Source organism: Moschus berezovskii, chromosome 19, assembly GCF_049115385.1.
Source record: "Moschus berezovskii isolate FMDL1 chromosome 19, NW_MosBer_1.0, whole genome shotgun sequence".
NCBI lineage: Eukaryota > Metazoa > Chordata > Mammalia > Artiodactyla > Moschidae > Moschus > Moschus berezovskii.
This window is the reverse complement of record NC_142478.1, coordinates 37,918,160-37,939,161: the sequence shown is the minus strand read 5'-3', so window position 1 is coordinate 37,939,161 and position 21,002 is coordinate 37,918,160. Positions and strand designations below refer to the sequence as shown.

At 38.3% G+C, this 21,002-nt stretch overlaps 1 protein-coding gene across 1 annotated transcript in view; it reads left to right on the top strand.

Moving 5' to 3' along the window:
* Positions 1-21,002, top strand: part of AFG2A (AAA ATPase AFG2A) — a 348,050-nt gene that overhangs the window by 281,813 nt on the left and 45,235 nt on the right. The window lies entirely within an intron of this gene.

Below are 21,002 nucleotides of genomic sequence, written 5' to 3'. Positions count from 1 at the left end.
GATTTAGTATATCATGCAGTCATAGCTAATAGCAACAACCAAAAAAAATCTCAGATCTACTCGTTGTTTCTGCAACTGTGAACTATGTATATTTGATTTCCCCCCTTTAAATGTTTAAATTCCACTGGGGCAGAAAATTCTGGTAGAAAGCTTGAGAAACAGTTAAAGTGCCTTTACATTTAAAGTCCTGTCTAAAACAATAATCTTTATGAGCATCTCTTTGGCATGAGCATCTCTTTGGCGTAACATATAGTTACTGCTAGCTGACTGCTGTAGCATTTCTAAAATTTAGTTTTGGCTGTAAGAGCAAAGGCTGGCATCCTGTATATGATATGTCAGTTTACAGGAAACAGCCAGGAGAAGAAACCATAAATCTTTCACTTGAGTGAAGTGGAAGAGCAGTTAGCAAAGTATAAATATGCCTTTCTCACTTTGAAGTAATTCATGATAGTAACACAGAAGTGCAAAACAAAAATCAAAGCCAATGAGGTCCTGTCTGGCTGAGAATTAAAACTCATTTGGTGCCAGGAATTATTGTACCAGCTTGCTAATTCTTATGTAGTACATGCCTTATTCAGCCTGAAATATAAGCACATTCATTTCTAATTAATTTTTATATCAGATCTTCTAAAAATAAGTCTTAAAATTAATCAATAGGAAATTTCAGATAGATTAAACTTAGCTTCGCATAAAATATAAGGTCTCATCTTTTTTTCTTCTCTGTATCAGAATGAAAATGGCACGACAACGTTTGAAAGCCACAGTTAGTTTTGATGGGTTTTTATAGTGAAAACAAAGTCAGTTTGAACTTCAGTCATGTGACTCCTACAGACTCACTGCTTTATCACTGATGTGACTAATTTATTTCTTCCCCCAGCAAGGCCATGTCCTTCAGCACAAAGCCTACTACATAGCATATACTTAACAAAGACTCTAAATAAGCTGAAAAAATTATATTTAGGAAAAATAGACCTTCCCTTCTCATTTGTCATTTGGAAACTTCTTATAGCAATGCACAATGTCTTTTTCAGTGTTGAAGTGTCTCTGTGGCCACTTTTGGTATAAAAATGAAACTGCCTGCTCAGTTGATTGTTGTCTTCTCAGTAAAGTAGTATATTCAGTATTCAGTATATTCAGTATATAAAATTAATTTTATTTGGCTGTACAGTATCAGCTATTTAACAAAAATTTGTCCGGGTGAGTCAGAAATGAGGAAATTACTGGCACTCTGTTTTTTTGGAAACAGAAAATGTTTACATAAACTGTGGTATTTTATTTATCTTTTTAATTAAAAAGTTGTAGAGGATGATTGGGATGGAGATGATATTGGCACTTATTAAGCAACTGGGATAAGAGGGGTTACTTTTTCAAAAAAAATTATTTTGTCACCTTGTGCTTTTGTTTCATGAAAGCTTACAGACACCCAGAGTTTGAAATAGCTCCTTATACTGAGTTACTTCATTTTCCCTCCTTGGAAAGGGTCTACAGGGAATTAGAATATATTTTTTAATCCTAAGGAGAGTCCCAAGGGGAAGTTTGTCTCCCACTGAAAGGAGAAGGTGGTCCCTAGGGAGCATCTTCTGAGGAGAGGCTGAAGCAGGCAGCATCCATCAGCCGCCCCTGCAGCCCACTGTCCCCCGTGGCCAGAGCCTCATTGTCTTTGGTTTCTTGGCTATAGCTTCCACTTAATGGAAAAACATGTTGCCATTTAAAAGCAGATGGGAATTCAGCTCAGGAGGAAATAAGAAGTCTTTTTTGGTTATGGCTATTGTTTTCTTTTGCTTTGATTTTTGTTTTTTAAGTTATTTGTAGCAGATTCCACTTCATGTATTTCTGCTATGTCAAATTATCCTAGTTCCTTTTGGAAAACTTTTACCACTGGCAGGAAATCAGCAATCATAAATATATGCATATGAAGCCATAACTGGGCCCATTACCCGTGTGCCATGTGCTTGAAGACAGAGGTGATGAATAAGATATGCAATTTCCTCAGTATAAGAATTTGCTGAAATAGGCTGATAATTAACGTCGGTAAAATTTAGATTATTTTCATTTGGATGTCATCCTCGTTTTAGTGATTATCTCGTTAAATTGACGAAACATCTAAGAGCCAGGTATCAGCTATACGTTTATGAGTAATATAGGCAATCATAGCATTTATTTCACATGTCAAGATTTGAGAATTCAGCTTTCCAGAGCGGCAATTAAGTAGGAGAAAAAACAATTTTAATGATACAGTTGAGTAGACTTTTAATAGAATTGTAGCTCATTTCTTCAGAGTTGCTTCAGACAAGTTATTAAATATTTAACTTCTTTGAATCTTAGTTTCCTCATCTGTGAAATACCTGCATGACAAACTGTGTTGAGGGTTGAGTGAGATAATAAATGTAAAAGCAACAAGGCCTGACACATAATGAGTGCTTCATAAATGTTATTTCCCTTGATTCTGTCCTCCTCATATCAGTTCATTGTTTATATTTACCACTGCAGTATTGAATGATGCTGCCATAAGACAGTTTCGCATGGTCTCAATAACCAGATAATTTATCTTAAAGCTGTTAATAAATAATAATTGAGTTTGCCTCTTACACTTTTCTCCAACTGTAGAAATATACTTAATATAGTGATCCTTTTTAGAGTCCTCTTATGAATCTAGCTCTAGCAGTTTGTTAGAGTTAAATGCATTTCACATTAATTTTTCAAAAAGCTTTAACTTCATGTAAATTTAGTCTTCTTATCTTTGTTTTACTAAAGCGATGTGTCTTGCCCTGAACTCTGTTTTGTAGTCTAAGTCTGGGTCCTTTTGGGTCTAATAAAAGCTCAAAATCTTCATGTCAACTTGACATTAAAAAAATCACCTTTCAGTGTGCCTCATTAATTCAAAAAGGGTTCTATGCACTGTGCTTGAGCTATTATAGCTAATAAAGTTGTTGTTCAGTCGCTCAGTCGTGTCCAACTCTTTGTGACCTCATGGACTGCAGCACACCAGCCTTCGCTGTCCATCACCAACTCCTGGAGCCTCCTCAAATTCATGTCTATCATGTCGATGATGGCATCCAACCATCTCGACTTCTGTTATTCCCTTCTCCTCCTGCCTACTTTTCTGTCTTGTTGACTATTATTCTTTTAATATACTTTCTCTTTTCTCCTACCCAGTGAAAACAGGAGGAATTATAATCATGTAGGATATCTGCACTTTTCCTCCATGAATCCTCTTAGGACTATTTTCCCTAATCTAAAAATCAAGATCAATGTACTGGAACCTGGCATAGATTGACTCTTTATATGACCAGCCTAGCAACACATCTGAGATAGGACTCAAGATCCTCAGGCAGGACAGGACAAGTTTTGGCTCCCTGTGCAGTGCTGGTGGAGAGCAGTTAGCAGCAGTGTTCACATCTCTGAGTGCAGCAGGCACCACGGGGCTTAGCAACCTCCTGTAGATACACCCGCAATCTGCTTGTCCTGCCTAATCAGAAACTGCCCTGTGAAATCGTGCTGTTGTGACCCATTGGTGTACTGCTTTTATTTGAGATCTTTGTTCTCTTCACTCTTTATTGTGCATTTACCCTAAAATTCTATATCTATACCCAAGAGTTTCAAAGTACTCTTTGCTCACACAGCCTACTGAAATCACTGCTTTGTCATAAAACTATCGTGACAAACCCACCCAAAACTGGCTTCTCCTTTTGAACGCATTTACTCTGATTTCTGTTTCATTTGTTTCGCTCTTAGGATATTTTCCCTTCTGGTTATTTTAATAAGGGCAGCCGCCACATGTCCTGCCAAACAAACTGTAGGATTGTCTATGGCAGAAACCAGGTTCTGTACTTCTTGGACTCCCAGCACAGCAACCACTGTGTCCACTGCATCAGTAACTATATGGTGTCTGGATGATCTGTATGTTGATTCTAAGTAATCCTAATGAACAAAAATACCAATTTTAACATTCACTAAAGTGACACTTGTAGTTTTAAACTTTTTTTGATACTGATTTATCTGAAGTCCCACAGCAAATAAATGTGACTGACCCAGAACCAGAAATCAGATCCTTGAACTTGTCCTGAAAGGCTCTTCCTGCCTCTGAGTCAACAGAAGGATCTTTGAAAATGTCCCATAGTCCCTTTGACATCTCTGATCTTTGATAAAGTTTTGCCTGCTCTTGTGGACAGTGGGTATGAAACATCTTGACACTTTTTTAATATGTACTTTTCTTACAGTTATTGTCTTTAGCTACCTGGATGTCATCTTCACAAAATTATAAGCTACTTGAAGTTAGGAACTATGTTTTTCTTTATTTTCTTACAGTATTTTCCCAGGTATTATGAATCAGATCTTCAGTTTAGTGGGAAAGACATATAAACAACTAAATTCTATATGATGTGTTTGTGTGTGTGCTGTGTCTGACTCTTTATGACTCCATAGACTGTAACCCACCAGACTCCTCCTGTCAACGGGATTTTCCAGGCAAGAATATTGGAGTGGGTTGCTGTTTCCTTCTCCAATACAATGTATTTATGTGACATGATATAGTCATGTGCAGAATACTGTGGGAGAAAGAAGAAGATGTAACTCTGCACTAAGTAGGACTGAAGGAGGGGATAGCTGATCTGAGTCTTAATAGGTGAATAGCAGTCCCCAAGTATAGGAGGACTGGAAAGGGGAGCGTCCCTGGCATACAGAAAGGTTCAGTTCAGTTCAGTTCAGTCGCTCAGTCGTGTCAGACTCTCCGTGACCCCATGAATCACAGCACGCCAGGCCTCCCTGTCCATCACCAACTCCCGGAGTTCACTCAAACTCATGTCCACAGAGTCGGTGATGCCATCCAGCCATCTCATTCTCCGTCGTCCCCTTCTCCTCCCGCCCCGAACCTTTCCCAGCATCAGAGTCTTTTCCAGTGAGTCAACTCGTCGCATGAGGTGGCCAAAGTATTGGAGTTTCAGCTTTAGCATAATTCCTTCCAATGAACACCCAGGATTGATCTCCTTTAGAATGGACTGGTTGGATCTCCTTGCAGTACAAGGGACTCTCAAGAGTCTTCTCCAACACCACAGTTCAAAAGCATCAATTCTTCGGCGATCAGCTTTCTTCACAGTCCAACTCTCACATCCATACATGACCACAGGAAAAACCATAGCCTTGACTAGACGGACCTTGGTTGGCAAAGTAATGTCTCTGCTTTTTATATACTATCAAGGTTGGTCATAACTTTCCTTCCAAGGAGTAAGCGTCTTTTAATTTCATGGCTGCAGTCAGCATCTGCAGTGATTTTGGAGCCCCCCAAAATAAAGTCTGACACTGTTTCCACTGTTTTTCCATTTCCCATGAAGTGCTGGGCCCAGATGCCATGATCTTTGTTTTCTGAATGTTGAGCTTCAAGCCAACCTTTTCACTCTCCTCTTTCACTTTCATCAAGAGGCTTTTGAGTTCCTCTTCACTTTCTTGCCATAAGGGTAGTGTCATCTGCATATCTGAGGTTATTGATATTTCTCCCAGCAATCTTGATTCCAGCTTGTGCTTCTTCCAGCCCAGCGTTCCTCATGAAAGGTAGAAATGCATAAAAGAACATAGTGTGTTCTGCATTCAGTTAAAGGTTGAAATATGAGTAGAAAAAGAGTCTGAGAGTAGAAATGGTAGAAATGGTAGGTAATAAACCAGGGAAAATGAGTCAGACAAGTGTGGAGGACCTTGGACATCACATCAGGTAGCCAAAGTATTGGAGTTTCAGCATCAGTTCTTCCACTGAATATTCAGAGTTGATTTCCTGTAAGATTGACTGCTTTGATCTCCTTGTTGTCCAAGGAACTCTCAAGAGTCCTCTCCAGCACCATAATTCTTTAAAGCATCGATTCTTAGATTCTCTGCCTTCTTTATGGTCCAGCTCTTACATCCGTACATAACTACTGGAAAAACCATAGCTTTGACTATATGGACCTTTGTAGGCAAAGTAATGTCTCTGCTTTTTAATATGCTGTCTAGGTTTGTCATTGCTTTTTTTCCAAGGAGCAAGCATCTTTTAGTTTCGTGGCAGCAGTCACCATCCACAGTGATTTTGGAGCCCAAGAAAAGAAAGTCTGTCACTCTTTCCATTGTTTCCCCATCTATTTGCCATGAAGTGATGGGACTGGATGCCATGATCTTAATTTTTTAATGAATTTTAACCTGAGTTTTTCACTCTTCTCTTTCACCCTCATCAAGAGGCTCTTTAGTTCCTCTTCACTTTCTGCCATAAGGGTGGTTTCATCTGCATATCTGAGGTTGTTGATATTTCTCCCGGCAATCTTGATTCCAAGCTTGTAACTCATCCAGCCTGGCATTTTGCATAATGTGCTCTGCGTATAAGTTAAATAAACAGGGTGACAATAAACAGCCTTGTCATGCTCCTTTCTCAATTTTGAACCAATCAGTAGCTACCCTGTTTAAATGAATCATGATAAAATCTTCCAGTGCAAAAACCAGATATACTGAAAGCATGTATTAGGCTATGACTTTTAAGCCAGTCCTCTACACCTTTCTCTTACTGTTTGGTAAAAACCAAGACCTAGACTTCAGTCCTGTCTTGACCACTTACTACAATGTTAATTTTGCCAAATCAGTTATCATCTCTAGAACTAATTTCCCGTATTTTAATAAAAGAGTAGAGATATTGTCTTCATGATCCTTCCTAGTGCTAATAATGTGTACCTATACCTGTCATCAGAGAAGTCAATGGCAACCCACTCCAGTACTCTTGCCTGGAGAATCCCATGGATGGAAGAGCCTGGTGGGCTGCAGTCCATGGGGTCATGAAGAGTTGGACACGACTGAGCGACTTCACTTTCACTTTTCACTTTCATGCACTGGAGAAGGAAATGGCAACCCACTCCAGTGTTCTTGCCTGAAGAATCCCAGGGACAGCGGAGCCTGGTGGGCTGCCGTCTATGGGGTTGCACAGATTCAGACATGACTGAAGCGACTTAGCAGCAGCAGCAGCAAACCTGTCATAGATTAGAGTAGTCCTATAAGGAATTCCTTAGGGATTGGACCTCCAGGGACATATAACACAGTTATGTTTTCCTTGCAATGCTCCTGGAAACTTGGAATCTTGGGATTGTGGTCATTGTCTCTAAATACTTGCTTCTGTGGCCTGGAGACCCTAACCATGGCACAAGAAGAATAGGAACCTTGAAAGACTGTGACAGTTCTTAGAATTCAGATTTTAATAAAAATTCTCCTGGGAACCCTGGAAGTCCAGTGGTGAAGACTCCATGCTTTTACTGCCAAGGGCCCTGGTTCAATCTGTGGTCTGGGAACGAAGATTCCACAAGCTGTGTGGTGTGCGGCCCACCCCCCACCCCCCACCCCGGCCCTGCCAAAAAAATCTCCTTAGCAAATTTGAACAATTTTCCACTGAACGGAAATGAAAGTTTTAATTGCTCAGAGATTCCCATGCCCAGTGATTTTTTTTCCTTGATACCTTTGGTTTTCCTGCTTTTGATCTTTCTTAAGAACAGCTTGTCAAGTTCAGTATCTATGATTCTGGAGGCATTAGAATAAAAAGTCTTATAAAATGAAAATATACATCAGCCTGCTTTTTCCCTAAACTCTTTGTTAGGAAAGTAAGTAAAAGCTACGAAGTTATAATGTTCATTTTAACTTACAGTTTTTAAAATGTACAGTGTATGGAAATGTAACATTCTCTATATTTCCAAACATGAACTTCTACTTAAATTGGCAATAAAAAAGAACCTTAATTCCGCTTACCTGAAGGCTATTTTAGATAGGATGTTTATACCAAAGCAAACCATCCTCCAGAACACCTTGTGCTGCCATACCTGTATTACTGACTCCTTGCCAGTTGTTTAAAACTGCTGTCAGATTACAAGAAGCATTAGTCAGAAAGGAAATGAATGTTGAATGAGAGGCTGGCTGGCAACAAACTTAATAGAGCATTTTATTACTGAAAGTATAAAGTACTGAAGCCCATTTATAAAAAGAAGTGGTGTTATCAAGGTAACAAGTTCATCAAGACCTACCTGATAATCTCGTCCTCAGGCCTGGTAAGTAAGTATCTATGAAGAATTACTCAGGCCAATAGTAATGGCATTTTAACAGTCTATGTTATTTCTCCTCTTCCAGATTTTTAGTCTCTCTATTGATCCACGCTGGTCCCCCCAGAATTTTTGTATAAGCATTGAATCTCTGCTTCATCTTCGAAAGAGTGATAAATTTGGGGGATTTTACCAACTTGGAAGGAGCTCATGATTTTTTTTTAAAGAATGTGTAGAGCAAGCTTTAATTCTGTGATATAGATTCTGGTAGAGTTGGACATTTTTTATTATTTGAGGTGAAGTAGGCTAATTTCTAATAATAATTTAATTGGTCTATATATGAAAGGTATGCCACCAATGTAAGTGAAGACTTTTTCTTCTTTTAAAAACAATTTGGGGACTTACCTGGTGGTCCAGTGGCTAAGACTCCACACTCCCAATGCAGGAGGCCCAGGTTCAATTCCTGCTCAGGGAACTAGATCCCATATGCCAGAACTGAGTGTTGACATTCCTCAACTGAAAGAACTCACTTGATGCAGTGAAAACCTCGTGCAGCCAAATAAAAAAAAATTTTGTTTTAAAAAAGAGAACAATTTGTACTTGTGAAACTACATTATAGTTAGCAGATGGGTTATGGAATGAGAAAGATCTAAATCCAGATGCCAGGTCTGACCATTTCCCAGCTTGTGATCAGTTTCCTTATATGTAAATAATGAGAAAGATCTGTTGTCCAGAATAGGTGAAATGATTCATACAGTAAGTGCATAAGTGTATTTATCCTTGTACATATAGCAGGTGCACAATAAATCATTTTTGTTGTATATTTTTATAAATCAGCAAAATCAATTTTATTGCTCTCTAATATAAAGAACTTACAATTTGTTTAATATTTCCATATTTTACTGCCTTAGATTTTATGAATACTCATGAGTGTTTTATGTATATATCATGTTTTTACTTTTAATGGTGTATTCTTTAAATTCAAACTGTAATTCATAGTTACGTGCAGAATTTATTTTGGCTGATTTACATTTATAAACATCTGAAATCCCTATTTTTGTTTGTTCCTTTTTTAAACATGTATACTTTACTTTCAAGTACGTAAGCCTAATGTTTCCTTACAAACCATCTATATAATATCCCTACATAATATAATTTCAGTATATTAAAGTAATACTTGGTTCCTTGGGTACTATGTAATTTTTTAATATGTTTTATTAATTGAAAAGAAAAAAAATGGTACACCTAGCATTTCTACTAGAATGATTGTTTAGGAAATACATATACCGAATTACTATGCCCTTTCAGTTTTAGCTTAGAGTTGAACCTGAGTGTTTAGGTAAGGCTCAGAAATCTAACACGAAGGACAAGAATATTTCCTGTTTGTCATCTGGTATTAGATGATGACATAGAGATGTTCTTATTCTTCGTCCTCAAGTGACGGTGATTCTTAGTTCTCAAAAGTGCCATTCTATTAAAATATTACCAAAACTGTAAAATAGTTTAGAGTTACAATACAGTCATTGAATTGTTCTTAAATATAACCTCTCCTGTGTTTTAGAAACTTAAAAACTGAATCTAACCTTGCCTTAGGCTTGAAAGAAAAATACAAAGAATTAAGATTTGCATCTCTCTTTTGTTTTGTCTGTCTTTAACCTCCAAATACTATTTCTGGTGGTCTTTAATAACAGTCAGCTTTCTTTTTGCTTAAAATCTGGAAAATGGGTTTTGCTTTTATATTTGTGGGAAAGTTTCCCTGTTCATTTAGAAGGAAAAATTAAGATACAATACACATACCAATTTTATCATTGTAGAAGTTCCAAATCATAAATTAGTCATTTTCTCTTTTTCTTCAGAATTACTCAAAAAGATGGAAGATCACTTAAATTGTTTTTGGCATTTGGAAAAGATCTTCTTTCAGTGATAGCGAAAGTAGTCCCTTGGCATATTTTTATTCACTTCAAAAGAACCCTTAAGGAATGGTTTTATATTTAAATGCAAGAATTTTATGTGTTTGCCTAGCTTTAACTTCTTGCCAGAATTCTTAAAAATATAAAAGGTCAAACACTGTGAACAATAGTAGTCCCCAGCATTTCTTTTTTCTTTTCTTCTCTGTATCATAAATCTGGGTCAGAACTGGAGATTTGGGGGAGATGAATCCAGAAGTGTCAATTCGAAGTGAACTTTCTTATTATATAATTGAATTGGTCATAATGGGTGTAAAGTATGTATACATGCACAAGTTCACGGACACTGGGCTACCATTTCATCCATGGCTTCTTTTGAGCTTAATAAAAGACATTTATGCTATAAAATTAATATGTGCTCCTGCTGTAAACAGCACACCAAATTTTTTTGCCATGTCTAGTTTCCTTATTTTTGAACCTTTAGGGATAGTTTCATGAGTAAATTATATCCTTGGTGCTTTTAAATTACATATTTTTAAAGATTTATTTATAAAATTTTAGAACATTTATTTTGTAAAGCAAGTTACATTAATATTTTCATTTACTTTGCACTTGTATCTAAAACTAGAAATCAGTCATTGAGTTTTAGGAATATAATAAATAAGTATAAGACTTGGTCCATATTATACAACATAATAAATTATGTAAAAATGGAAACACATCAAAGTCCTGCTATAACATGATCTAGCTTATTATAAAATCCAGTTTAATGTGGGCATGACTTGGATCCTACCCCAAGTGGTTTATTTTCAACTACTACCCTAAAACCTCATCATAATAATTTTTATAATAATATCTAATAGCATAAAGTAGTATATACCTGTGTTCTGTATCATTTTGAACTTTTGTTTTTGCTCCTCCAGTAGTGATATAGCCTGAGGACCTCCTGAATTCTTTTTTGATAACCAGTACTTTAGATAATCAAGATGTAATTCATTTTGAAAGTCATATAATAGGCAAAATATAAAATATTAAAGAGTACTTCTCCCATTTTATGTGCTTCACAGAGAGAACCACAGGCTGATAAGAGAGAGGCAGAGATCTTAGTGCCTAATAAGTTAGAAGTTTTCTTTTCTCTTTTCCATGATCGTAATTGCTTATAATTTTTTAAAGAGTGGCTACGAACCAAAATCTGTCCCTGAAAAATTCATACACTGAAGCTCTAACCCCCAATGCAATAATATTTGGAGATAAAGCATATAAGGAAAGGAGGGAACTAGAATTAACCACTAGTGATGGTTAGGGTCGAACAAAGCCTCCTGAATGTACAGAGGAAAGGTCATACACGACCTCGGTTACTATGATACTTTTGGATGTCTGCAAGATAGGAAGGGAGCCTTCACCAAAAATTGACCCTGATGGCACTCAATCTTAGATTTCCAGCTGTGAGAAAATAAATGTCTAGAGCTTCGGCCATCCAGTCTGTGGTATTTTCTATGGCAGCCCAAGCAGACTAACACAGAGTCCATTACACCTCACATCATTAAAGAACAGGTCATGTTATATTTTTTTATTTCTTTTTTTTTCTGACTAATGAAGACGATTTCTGTTCTGTTCAGTTCAGTTCAGTCACTCAGTCATGTCCAACTCTCCGTGACCCCATGAATCACAGCACGCCAGGCCTCCCTGTCCATCACCAACTCCCGGAGTTCATTCAAACTCATGTCCACAGAGTCGGTGATGCCATCCAGCCATCTCATTCTCTGTCGTCCCCTTCTCCTCCCGCCCCCAACCTTTCCCAGCATTAGAGTCTTTTCCAGTGAGTCAACTCGTCGCATGAGGTGGCCAAAGTATTGCAGCTTCAGCTTTAGCATCAGTCCCTCCAATGAACATCCAGGATTGATCTCCTCTAGAATGGACTGGTTGGATCTCCTTGCAGTATAAGGGACTCTCAAGAGTCTTCTCCAACACCACAGTTCAAAAGCATCGATTCTTCGGCGATCAGCTTTCTTCACAGTCCAACTGTCACATCCATACATGACCATGGGAAAAACCATTGCCTTGACTAGACGGACCTTGGTTGGCAAAGTAATGTCTCTGCTTTTTAATATACTATCTAGGTTGGTCATAACTTTCCTTCCAAGGAGCAAGCGTCTTTTAATTTCATGGCTGCAATCAGCATCTGCAGTGATTTTGGAGCCCAAAAAAATAAAGTCTGACACTGTTTCCACTGTTTTTCCATCTATTTCCCATGAAGTGATGGGACCAGATGCCATGATCTTTGTTTTCTGAATGTTGAGCTTCAAGCCAACCTTTTCACTCTCCTCTTTCACTTTCATCAAGAGGCTTTTGAGTTCCTCTTCACTTTCTGCCATAAGGGTGGTGTCATCTGCATATCTGAGGTTATTGATATTTCTCCCGGCAATCTTGATTCCAGCTTGTGCTTCTTCCAGCCCAGCGTTCCTCATGATGTACTCTGTTAATAGTAATTTCATCCTGAATTATCTTTGAGAATCAGGTTGGTATAGGCGGTTCCTAGTTTATACAAAATTTACTCTTGAGTTCCCTCTTAAGGATTCAAAGTAACATTTATTTCTCAGAGCAATACTTCCAGAAGCATTGGTGAATAGTTTCCAAGCTAGTTCCCTGAAATGTAGTACATCACAGTATAGGTGACCTAACAGGAGTGGGTATAAATTTTAGTTCCTGGAAAAAGAAGGACATGAATTATTAGAGCAAACCAAAGGAATGAGGGAGTTTTTTTTTTTTCTTTCTTGGCACAAAGCCAGTCCTATGCAAGATTAGATTGGAGAACATTTGTCTTCTCTTTTTCTCTTTGTATAACTTTTCACCCTTCATCTTCCAAGTTCCTTGCCCCACCCCTAGCATCCTCCAGACCTACTTTTCTGAGTTCTGTTTTTGACGATTTCAATCAGTTGTCTGGTTGAAAAGCAATCTGATTAAATCAATTCACTCCTGCTGCTGCTGCTAAGTCACTTCAGTCGTGTCCGACTCTGTGTGACCCCATAGACGGAAGCCCACCAGGCTCCCCCGTCCCTGGGATTCTCCAGGCAAGAACACAGGAGTGGGTTGCCATTTCCTTCTCCAATGTGTGAAAGTGAAAAGTGAAAATGAAGTCACTCAGTCATGACCGACCCTTAGCGACCCCACGGACTGCAGCCTACCAGGCTCCTCCATCCATGGGATTTTCTAGGCAAGAGTACTGGAGTGGCTTGCCATTGCCTTCTCCAATTCACTACATAATGTTAAATAATCAAGAACATTTACAGAGGTATCTGCATTTTTTTAAAATTTTACTCTCTCCAATGAATCTCTTAATTGGTGCATTTGGGGGTTATATTTTTTAAAATAAATAGAAAAGAATTTTAAAGTATTCTAGTGTGTTCCCTGTGGCTTTTCTTGCTCTTTAACACTTTCAGTTCAGTTCAGTCTCTCAGTTGTGTCTGACTCTTTGCGACCCCACGAACTGCAGCACGCCAGGCCTCCCTGTCCATCACCAACTCCCGGAACTTACTGAAACTCATGTCCATTGAGTCGGTGATGCCATCCAACCATCTCATCCTCTGTTGTCCTTTCTCCTCCTGCCTTCAGTCTTTCCCAGCATCAGGGGTCTTTTCCAATGAGCCAGTTCTTTGCATCAGGTGGCCAAAGTATCAGAGTTTCAGCTTCAGCATCAGTCCTTCCAGTGAATATTCAGGACTGATTTCCTTTAGGATGGACTGGCTGGATCTCCTTGCTGTCCAAGGGACTCTCAGGAGTCTCCTCCAACACCACAGTTCAAAAGCTATCGGGGTCCAGCCCCGATATGACCCAGGGTATCCTCGGGATGAACGGCGTCGGCGTCAGAGAGAGAGGGAGAGAGAGAGAGAGAGACAGGGGCTGATGATTCCTTGGTTTACGCTGGAAACCAATAAAACCCCAGCACGGGGCTTGCTCTGTTTACGTAGGCCGCAGGCGCCCTCTCGAATCACTTGAGGCACCCCACCAGGGCACCCCCTCAAGTGGGTCTTAGAAGCCCAGGCAGATAAGTAAACTCAGAGGGCCCAGCGCTCCAAGGATCTCAACCAGAAAAAGGAGAATAGAGAAAAGGATGGAAAAAGAGAAAGAACGACACGGGGAGACCAAGCTTCAGTGAGCAAGGCCCAAAACTTTATTTTCCAGTGCTGCTTTTATACCCTAAGTTATGCGCATAAGAAACAGAGAAAGGGAGGTATAGATTCACACCAAAATCACGTGGGGTCAGCAGTCTTGACCCTTATCAGGATCAGGGCTTATTTTTGTATATCTCGTGATAAAAGTTTTTAGGTGATTTACATCATCTTCTGGCCAGGGGGCCTGCTAACAGTTTATGGCCCTCTCTCCTAACAATAGGTTAGTTAGCAAGTAAAAGACTTTTCTTTTAAGGTGACTTTCCTAAAGTTAGGTGCTAGACACATAACAAAGTTACATTCCTATAAGGCACCGGTGTAGTGAGCTGCAAGAAAGGAACTTATTAACTTAAGATCTGATGTGGTTAAGTCAAAGGATTAATATATTTCCAAGGATACAATAGATAGAGGAAACTGCAGCAAGCATTGATTCAACAATGAAATCTTTTTTAGTACTACTCTAATGATTTTAACTTCTTCAACAGATTCCTGTATTTTAGAACATTAGGCTTTCTGTCCTTGCATGGCTGGGAGGCTATAAACAGTCACACTCATAGTTGTAAGAGCCCGGACAAACTTGTCATGCAAGTTAGAAAGCTAACAGAGGGGCTTGGATTGGAACACTCCTATTAAGCCGAGGAGAACTTTTAAACTACAGCTCTGAATTAATGTTTTCAGAAACAGGTGGTTGGGGGGAAGCCCCTGTAAGTATTAGAGGACTTGGTAAGAGGCGTAAGATAGTAAAGCAGTCAGACTTCAGTTTTCTTTGGGGTAGATGCTCAGGTAAGTCCAGGGGGTTCCTCGAGCCCTGATTAGCCTTTGCCCGTCAGGCTTCTTCCCCAATTGACCTTTGCCATGGGTAGGATTTCCCTCGCTGGCTCCCGGCAAAAAGCATCAATTCTTCTGCACTCAACTTTCTTTACAGTCCAACTCTCACATCCATACATGACTACTGGAAAAACCATAGCCTTAACTAGACGGACCTTTCTGGGTAAAGTGATGTCTCTGCTTTTTAATATGCTGTCTAGGTTGGTCATAACTTTCCTTCTAAGGAGTAGGCATCTTTTAATTTCATGGCTGCAGTCACCATCTGCAGTGATTTTGGAGCCCAAAAAATAAAGTCAGCCACTGTTTCCACTGTTTCCCCATCTATTTGCCATGAAGTGATGGGACCAGATGCCATGATCTTAGTTTTCTGAATGTTTAGCTTTAAGCCAACTTTTTCACTCTCCTCTTTCACTTTCATCAAGAGCCTCTTTAGTTCCTCTTCACTTTCTGCCATAAGGGTGGTGTCGTCTGCATATCTGAGGTTATTGATATTTCTCCCGGCAATCTTGATTCCAACTTGTGCTTCATCTAGCCCAGGGTTTCTCATGATGTATTCTGCATATAAGTTAAATAAGCAGGGTGACAATATACAGCCTTGACATACTGCTTTCCCAGTTTGGAACCAGTCTGTTGTTCCATGTCCAGTTCTAACTGTTGCTTCCTGACCTGCATACAGATTTCTCAAGAGGCAGATCAGGTGGTCTGGTATTCCCATCTCTTGAAGAATTTTCCACAATTCGTTGTGACCCACACAATCAAAGGCTTTGGCATAGTCAGTAAAGCAGAAATAGATGTTTTTCTGGAACTCTTTTGCTTTTTCCATGATCCAGTGGATGTTGGCAATTTGATCTCTGCTTCCTCTGCCTTTTCCAAAACCAGCTTGAATATCTGGAAGTTCATGGTTCACATACTGTTGAAGCCTGGCTTGGAGAATTTTGAGCATAACTTTACTAGCATGTGAGATGAGTGCAGTTGTGTGGTAGTTTGAGCATTCTTTGGCATTGCCTTTCTTTAGGATTGGGATGAAGACTGACCTTTTCCAGTCCTGTGACCACTGCTGAGTTTTCCAAATTTGCTGGCATATTGAGTGCAGCACTTTCACCGCATCATCTTTGAGGATTTGAAATAGCTCAACTGGAATTCCATCACCTCCACTAGCTTTGTTCGTAGTGATGCTTCCTAAGGCCCACTTGACCTCACATTCCAGGATGTTTGGCTCTAGGTGAATGATCATACCATTGTGATTATCTGGGTCATGCAGATCTTTTTTGTATAGTTCTTATGTGTATTCTTACCACCTCTTCTTAATATCTTCTGTTAGATCCATAGCATTTCTATCCTTTATTGAGCCCTTCTTTGCGTGAAATGTTCCCTTGGAAAAAGATCTCTAGTTTTTCCCATTCTATAGTTTTCCTCTATTTCTTTGCACTGATCGTTGAGGAAGGCTTTCTTATCTCTCCTTGCAATTCTTTGGAACTCTGCATTCAGATGGGTATGTCTTTCCTTTTCTCCTTTGCTTTTCGCTTCGCTTCTTTTCACAGCTATTTGTAAGGGCTCCTCAGACACCCATTTTGCTTTTTGGCATTTCTTTTTCTTGGGGATGGTCTTGATCCCTTTCTCTACAGTGTCACGAATCTCTGTCCATAGTTCATCAGGCACTGTGTCTATCAGATCTAATTCCTTGAATCTATTTCTCACTTCCACTGTATAATCGTAAGGGATTTGATTTAGGTCATACCTGAATGGTCTAGTGCTTTTCCCTACTTTCTTGAATTTAAGTCTGAATTTGGCAATAAGGAGTTCATGATCTGAGCCACAGTCAGCTCCCAGTCTTGTTTTTGCTGGCTGTATAGAACTGCTCCATCTTTGGCTGCAAAGAATATAATCAGTCTGATTTCAGTGTCGACCATCTGGTGATGTCCATGTGTAGAGTCTTCTCCTGTGTTGTTGGAAGAGGGTGTTTTCTCTGACCTTTGCCCTGCTTCATTCTGTACTCCAAGGCCAAATTTGCCTGTTACTCCAGGTATTTCTGGACTTCCTGCTTTTGCATTCGAGTCCCCTGTAATGAAAAGGACATCTTTTTTGGATGTTAGTTCTAGAAGGTCTTGTAGGTCTTCATACAACCATTCAACTTCAGCTTCTTCAGGATTATTGGTCAGGGCATAGGCTTGGATTACCGTGATTTTGAATGGTTTGCCTTGGAAATGAACAGAGATCATTCTGTCGTTTTTGAGATTGCATCCAAGTTTTACTAAGCCTTATTAGCATCAGGGACTTTGGGGTAGAAACTAAAAGCTAGGTAATAGTGATAGAAAATTCAATAGTAAATGATTTTATAATTGGAAAATATTTATATTTTAGAGACTAGTTTAAAGCTGACTCTAAAAGCACCAGGGTTCCTCTGGGTGGTCCCAGGGCCAGGGCATAGGAGCAAACAGGAAGAAAAATCCTAGGGTCCCTCAGCTGGACTGCATTGAGGGGAGCAGCTCCACTTAATCTGTAGAATTTTGTTTGATAAGAGGGATTTGTTTAAAAGAATTTTGGTTTAAGGTTCAAATTTTAGAGCAAATTCATAGTTAAACATATAAAAAACTGGGAATTTCCTCCACAAGCATCAAAAAGACAATCGAGTTAAAGAATAAAAGTCATAACCAATTTCTGCCCCTTATAAGAAGCTTTGCTTTATTAGACATTTTTATATAAAATTTTTGGAAATGTATTAGAAGGCACCCAGTAAAGAATTTCCAAAGAAAAATATAAATATTTGGTCACTGATTCTTAAACATGACCCCTAAAACTAGGACATACATGCTTAAGACCATATTTTTCTAGTATTTGTATGCAAAATCTGAAAAGTACCATTTTCTTTTAACAAAGGGCCAAAATTCTTTTTTTTTTTCAGGGATGCATTTTTATAACTTGAAAGTTACATCTGGGAGTCATATTTCTAAACATCTATCTCACTAGAAAAATTAAGACTATTTCTTCTACATTGCTAAAAGATATTCTTTTAATAACTAGAATTATCTCTTATGTGACATTTTTAATTATATATATTTTATTAATAAATTTTATTTTCTGAGCAGTTTTAGGCTTACAGATAAATGAGTGGAAAACGTAGAGTATCCATTCACCTTCTCACCTCCTTCTCCCATTTCCCCTATTATCATCTTTCATTATGATGACAGATTTATTAAAATTGTTGGGCCATTATTGATATATTATTATTAACTAAAGTCCATAATTTATATTTCAATCTTGGTGATGTACTTTCTATGGATTTCAGCCATTCAGATACATGCATAGTGATATCTCATTGTTAATTTGCAGTTCCCTAATGATATATGATATTTAGCATCATTTCCTTATTTGCCATCTATATAACTTCTTTGGTGAGTTATCCAGATATTTTGCCCACTTTTAATTATATTGTTTTCTCTTTTTTGGATTTTGAAAGTTCTCTATATATTTTGGATATCCTTCTTTTATCAGATTTGTGTTGTCTAAAGAGTTTTTCTTAGTTTGTGGCTTATCTTTTAACTCTAAAATTTCATAGAGAAGAAGTATTTTAATAAATTTATATCTGTTTTTCTTTCAAAATACATTTAATAGGGTATTAAATGTATTTTTTCTATAAGAAAAAGATACCTATTTGGAATCATGTTATGTTTTGTAAATGTTTATAGGTAAAAACAGCCATATTTGCTCAATACTTTTTGTCCTCATAATTGTGATGACTTATAACTTACAATGACAAGGGAGAATCATTCCCTCCAACTGTTAGCCATGAAGAAAAAAATTCTCTTTTGAACATTATGCTACTGTATTTGAATTAGATATTTCTACCTGTATGAATAGAAAAACATTCTCCTTAGAATTGGGATTCACTACTCAACAGGAGCATTTTTAACTTGGGCACATGCAGTATTTTATATGTAGATCACACACTACACAATGGCCACACTCTATGGCCATGCTTTAAAACACAGGATAGCTGTGCTAGGAGGTGATGGGTGAGGGGAGTGACCTTTTAACTGAAGAAGAACATTATAGAAAGGAGTTTTTACACTTTTGAAGTTTTGTCTGATTCAAGAACCTTGTCACATCACACATTGGCAGTAAGGTGACAGAATTTATATATTCAGCAGTCTCTTTTTAATGGCACAATTTTAATAATATCCGAACAAGATACTGTAGTAAAATAATACAGAGCAATCTAGTATGATTTTTCTTTTTATGTTGACTTGGTTTTACCTGTATTTTGTGGATTTTTCTGTTGCCATGGTGCATGTATGTACGTATGTTCACCTACACACCAAGCTCATATGCAGATCATAGAAATCAGAACTTCAAACTTAGTTAAAGTTCTCCTATTTTTCATATCATGCAGTTTCCCACAATTAACACAGCTACCTTATGGGAATGATACAGTAAACTGGAGCCATTTATTATACTGTTTAAAAGGCTCATAGAATGGGTGTACCCTACCATATTACCACAGCTTTAGAGAATGACATCTTGGCAGGAGAAGCCAATACACAGTTATATTTGGGTGGCAATAACAGGTTATCATTTGGAGTTTAGTATAGGTAATAAGCATTCACCTTTGCTTTGTACTCCCGCTCTCCTGCTTTCCTTTTTTTTCCCCCCTAGCTTTGTTGAGATGTAATTGATAAATGTATGTTAGTTGCTCAGTTGTGTCCGACTCTTTGCAACCCCACAGACTGTAGCCCCCCAGGCTTCTCTGTCCATGGAATTCTCCAGGCAAGAATACCGGAGTAGGTTGCCATTACCATCTCCAATTGACAAATAAATTGTAGGATATTTAAAGTATCCAACATGGTGGTTTGATAAACATCATGAATGCATTCCCTCCATCAAGTGAATACAACCATCACCTCATGTATTATGTGTATGTATGTGTGAAAGAGAAAGTTTAGCTTCTACTCTTAGCAAATTTCAGCTACACAGTACAGTATGATCAACTTTGGTTACCATATCACACATTAAATCTTCAGACCTTTTATTCATCTTATTACTGAAAGTTTGTACCCTTTTACAACATCTCCCAATTTCCCCAACCCCCCAGCCTCTGGCAACCACTTTTCTCTTCTGTGAGTTTGATTTACCTTTTATTTATTTATGTATTTTTGTTGTTGTTCTTGTTCAGTCACTAAGTCATGTCCAACTCTTATGCAACCCCTTGGACTGCAGCACGCCAGGCTCCTCTGTCTTCCTCTGTCTCCTGGAGTTTGCTAAGATTCATGCCAGTTGAGTCAGTGATGCTGTCTAACCATCTCATCCTCTGCTGTCCTCCTCTCCTTTTGCCGTCAGTCTTTCTCAGCATCAGGGTCTTTTCCATTGAATCAGCTCTTCACATCAGGTGGCCAAAATATTGGAGCTTCAGCATCAGTCCTTCCGGTCACTATTCAAGATTGATTTCCTTTAGGATTGACTGGTTTGATCTCTTTGATGTCCAAGGGACTCTCAAGAGTCTTCTCCACTGAAGTTCAAAAGTATCAGTGTTTTAACACTCAGCCTTCTTTATGATCCAACTCTCACATCCACACATGACTACTGGAAAAACCATAGCTTTGACTAGACGGACCTTTGTTGGCAAAGTGATGTCTCTGCTTTTTAATATGCTGTCTAGGTTTGTCATAGCTTTCCTTCCAAGGAGCAAGCATCTTTTAATTTAATGGCTGCAGTCACCATCTGCAGTGATTTTGAAGCCTAATAAAATAAGATATCTCACTGCTTCCACTTTTTCCCCTTCTTCTTGCCATAAAGTGATGGGACCAGATACCATGATCTTAGTTTTTTGAATGCTGAGTTTCAAACCAGCTTTGTCACTCTTATCTTTCGCCCTCATCAAAAGGCTCTTTAGTTCCTCTTTGCTTTCTGCCATTAATTGATACCATGAAATACGTTGTCTTTCTCTTACTTCAGTTGTCATAATACTCTCCATGTCTGTGTCACAAATGGTAGGATTTTCTTCTTTCTAAAGACTGAATAATATTCCACTTTATGTGTATTTATAAATATTTACATAATTATATATATTGATA